The 4,515-nt window shown below is 54.4% G+C and overlaps 2 non-coding genes across 2 annotated transcripts; one reads left to right on the forward strand and one right to left on the reverse strand.

The window, feature by feature from the left end:
* Window positions 1–424: 424 nt before the first annotated feature.
* On the forward strand, window positions 425–497 carry TRNAK-UUU. The gene has a single exon. It is a non-coding gene; the product is annotated as a tRNA-Lys (tRNA).
* A 2,159-nt stretch (window positions 498–2,656) lies between these two features.
* TRNAH-GUG lies at window positions 2,657–2,728 on the reverse strand. The gene has a single exon. It is a non-coding gene; the product is annotated as a tRNA-His (tRNA).
* Between the last annotated feature and the right edge of the window lie 1,787 nt (window positions 2,729–4,515).

A 4,515-nucleotide genomic window follows, 5' to 3' on the forward strand; every position in this document is an offset into this window, starting at 1 on the left:
GTGACGCGGTTTCGAACCGAGGTTGCTGCGGCCACAACGCAGAGTACTGACCACTATACGATCACAGCCACCGGGTGGGGGGCCCCACGCTGCTGCTCCTCTCCTCTGGCTGGGTCTCCCCCAGGCCTCCTTGGGGGAGCAGTGCAGGAGCAGCGGAGGTTTTACAGCTGCCCCTACGGCCCCGGCTCACCCTCCCCACGAGCGCATCCCTATGGCACCGGCACTTTCCCGGGGTGTGTCCCTGTGCCAGGATCAGTCCCCCAGTGGGAGGCCAGCCTGGTCCATGCCCACAAGCTGGGTACACGCAGCCTCGTAGGGTAGCGTGGGGATGGAAGAAGGTGAGTCCCCACGTGGTCCCTGCAGTGCGACAGTGAAGTGGGGTCCTCTCTGCCCATCCTGAACATCCCCCAAACCCCCATCAAGAGCCTGGATAGCTCAGCTGGGAGAGCATCAGACTTTTAATCTGAGGGTCCAGGGTTCAAGCCCCTGTTCAGGCGAAGGCTTTATCCTTTAGGAGCCCATCCTGCTGGGACAGCTGCGATGGGGATAAAGCAGCAGAGTGCCTCTGCTCCCTTCCTCACTGAAGGGTGCTCAGGTGCCCAAACCCACCATCTTCAAGAGGGTTCCTGCTGGCACCTGCTTTTTTCTGCCTGACAACCTCTGTGAAGATGCTCAATGGACCATAGCATCTCTCCTAGGAGGGGAGCCAGGCTCTTCTCAGTGGTGCCCAGTGCCAGGATCAGAAGCAGTGGGCACAAACTGCGACACAGAGGGTCAGCACAAACCGAACCACCAGGCAACACCTTTTCACTGTGAGGGTGATTGAGCACTGGCACAGGTTGCTCAGGGTGGCTGTGGAGTCTCCCATCCGTGGAGAGTCTGGATGTGATCCCGGGCTACCAGCTCTGGGTGGCCCTGCTGGAGCAGGGGGTTGGCCCAGATGACCTTCAGAGGTCCCTTCCAAACTCTGCCATCCTGTGATTCTGTTGTCCGTCATCTCATAGAATCATCATAGAATCTCCAAGCAAAGCAGAGCCCTGCGTCGTTTTAAGGGAAGACGGTTCACGTGAGAGTGGAGGCTGCAGCGACCCGTGGACCCACGCCGCTTCAGCCAAGCCCTGCCTTGCACTGCATGTCTGTATATACTCTTTTAACAGAAAATCGAGCAATTTTGGATAAAAAATATCCGCTTTGGGATTTTGACATTTTTCAGCCTGAACATACGTCAGTTATTCAAGCACAGTACGTTATTCCTTCAGATAAGATTAATGGCGTTATACCCCAAACGACTTTTTTGGGCGAAAAAAGCAGCAGCACGGAGAAGTTACATATTTCTTTTTGTTTCTGCTTCTCAGCTGTGTAAAAGTGGAACGGGTCAGGTACTGCTGCTGCCAAAGGGCAACTTTTCTAGAGGTTTGTCTTCTCTTCCCTCTGTATTGCCTTTGGAAGGGAAAATGCTTTTTGAGCTTTCTCTGAGTAAAGAAATACGTGTTTTCAGTCAAAGAGGACCTGAAGACCAGAGGAGCGTGAAGCTGTGCAAGTATTGCCCTAGAAACTGCAAATCCCAAAGGTAAATGCGTGATGAATTTTGCTCTCCATTTCTTGCTACGGATTAAGTATGAAAGAACAATAATTTATTTTGTGGGCTAAAAAAGCCTCCCTCTTCCCTTCCCAAGCGCAATCCCTGCAGATGCTTGAGCCAACCTGCCTGAGTGCTGGCAGTTCCCCCACAGGGGTGAATAAATTGAGACCAACTGCTTGGGTAGGGGCTTCTTCACCAGCTGAGCCCCGAGGGCGACCTGTGCAATACCTTTTGCAGCTCGTTGTCATTTCTTTTATTTATTTTTTTTTTGAAAACTGCCATCCAGAGTGAGTTCTGCACAGCTGTCAGGAGAGGGCACCAAGACCGAGCGACAGGGTGTCCCCATGGTCTGAAGGCTCCAGAAGAATCAAGGCAACGGTTTCAAAGGCTTCCTCAAGCTGAAGCATCTCCTGGTGCACCCCAGAGATCTCCACCTGCCTCTTGGTGCCCATGAGACCTCTGCTTCCCAGACCCCCTGCTTCCCAAAACCCCCAGCACTGGATGGGTTTTGCCTCTGCCGTGAAAGCATCCCTGGAGGTGCTGCGGCCAAACTCCTGTTCCCCAGGAGCTGGGAGTGCTGGCAGCGGGGCTTTCATCAGGTTGATCTTTCTTCTTTTTCAGGTGGTTGCTGCGGCAGATCCTTCCCACCCTGGAGGGTAGGAGGGAGGGAGCTGAGCCCTGGGACAGCAAGGTGCTGCCTCCCACCTCCTCTCCTTCTGCAGGGCGGCCACAGCACCTTCTGGTCCTCTTTTTGCAAACCTGGGAGGAAGGGTGAGGGAAAGGTGGAAAGCTGGGTCATTTCTTCTAAATTCTCAAGCTTTGCCTGAAAATGGAGAAGCCGGAGTGTCTTTCTCAGAAGTGTCACTGAGGCCTTGCTGAAGAGATCCCGCGCAGTGACTACAGGTCGGGAAATCGTTGTAGGTGGGAGCCTGGTCACTCTTAGGAGCAGAGAGCACATCAAAGCTTGTGGTCCTCTCCTAGGGTGTGGTATCTTTGCAAACCAACCTCCTTGCAGCCGCCTCCCTCGCATCTTCAACCTGGCCTTTCCGTGCACCAGGTGATTGGCAAAAGCGTTGCTGTGACTCGGATTCGAACCGAGGTTGCTGCGGCCACAACGCAGAGTACTGACCACTATACGATCACAGCAGAAGAAGTCTCACCACACACCGGGACCGCAGGGAGGAGAGCGCCTGCACCATCCCCTCCCCTGGCATGAGGCTCCCAGCATGGCCTGATGAACAAAACCACACTCTTTTATTAAGGTGGTTACAAATGGACTCGGATGCTGCTACTTGGAGCCTCAGCAACCTGCACTAAATTGTGCGAAACGCTGGCAATGCCTGGATGGCACCTGAGGACCAAGGCTGCTGCAAAGGACAAGCTGTCGAGGGGATATCGTGCCACGGGGGCATCATGCTATAATACAGCAAATTTAGAGTTATAATCGTTTCAGCTATGTCTAAGTTATACAAGATGTGTGTAATTAAGTAACTTTTCAGCATCGTAAGTGCGTGCTACAACAAATTCAGGGCGGTTAAGTTTAAAATACAACAAATGGCACAAGGATCTCCATGGGGAGCTGAGTGATGCTCTGGGAAGGACCTGGGCAGGGAGGTCCAAGTAACCTGGGATGTCCCTGGGGCCCCACTGCCACCTCCCTGCCTGGTCGTAGTCCCCGCAGAGAACTCCTTCCCTGGCAGCATCGCTCAGGGAAGCCCAGGGCAGCCGACATGCTTGGGCTGAGCCTCCTGGCTGGGCTTAGCCTTGCAGGGCTCCTCGGTCTGGCGTCTTGTTCTCCAAGCTCAAGTCTCCAGCATTTGCACTGACACTGAGGCCTGCCTTTCAGCCCTTGTTTTCACCCCAAACCATCCCTCCAGCTGCTTCTGTGACACTTTCAATCCTCCCCCATCTCATTTTTGCCCTCTGGTAGCCCCATTGATGGGATGTGTCGGTCAGTGCTGCCCATCGGGTCCCTCAGCCCACTCCATCAGCCCTGTGGTAGTCCCAGGGCTCCCGTGGACATGTCTGCTCAGCCTGGAGCCCCCAGTGCCATGCGTGCCCCATGGAAACACACACAGCACCAAGAGCCCATCCTGGCTCCGCACACCAGCTTGGCACCAGAGTGCAACCACCCAGAAGAGAGGTGGAGACAAGATTTCATACAAATATAGAAGAGATAGAGATGGGGAGGGTCTCCCATCCTTAGGAGGACTCAGGGCCACATTTACAGACTTTCCCATCATATTCACATGTCCTTGGCTCTGCCAGAAGTCCAGATCCCTTTCCCTTGGATCCTGGAGAGTCATCTGCTGCCCAACTCTGCGGTGTTAAGGAGGAACAGTTTGGGTTTATCGCGCAAGAAGGAGGGTGAAGAAATGGTACAGACTTAGCTCAGGCTGGATATTATGGGATCTGCTTCCTCTGGCATTTCCATACTTTCTATGATGGGACACAGGACCTCACGTCTGAGGCAACAACAAGGTGCCATGTGCAGGCAGTCAGCCCGGGGATGGGTCGGGCAAAGGATGAGACTTTGGACCAAACAGGCATCAACCCGCAGGGCAAGGTGTCTCGGTGTCTAGTTAGAAAGGACTGGAGGAATCCTTCACTCCTTGGCCACCCAGAGCTTTCTGGTCCCCCCTGGAAATCCTACTGGAGTGCCCGACTGCTGGCCCTTGGATGGCAGGGTGCTTCGTCCCAGGTGCCAACCTGCCAAGCCTGCTGCCCTCCCAGGAGGGGTGCCAGTGGGAGACCCCTTTCCCCTGAGTCCTCCTGCACTGCAAGGGATGGGGAGACACCATCTGTAGCTGGGGAAATTTGCCAGAATAACTGATTGTCTTCATAATTCCTCTGCTGGTTCAGCTTTAGTCTCCTGCTCCACTCTTCCCGACGCACGTGGTAAGTCTCCAAGAGTTGCAGGGTGTAGTTCGCTC

The sequence above is a fragment of the Cariama cristata genome, unplaced genomic scaffold (genome assembly GCF_000690535.1).
Source record: "Cariama cristata isolate BGI_N322 unplaced genomic scaffold, ASM69053v1 scaffold16744, whole genome shotgun sequence".
Taxonomy (NCBI): domain Eukaryota; kingdom Metazoa; phylum Chordata; class Aves; order Cariamiformes; family Cariamidae; genus Cariama; species Cariama cristata.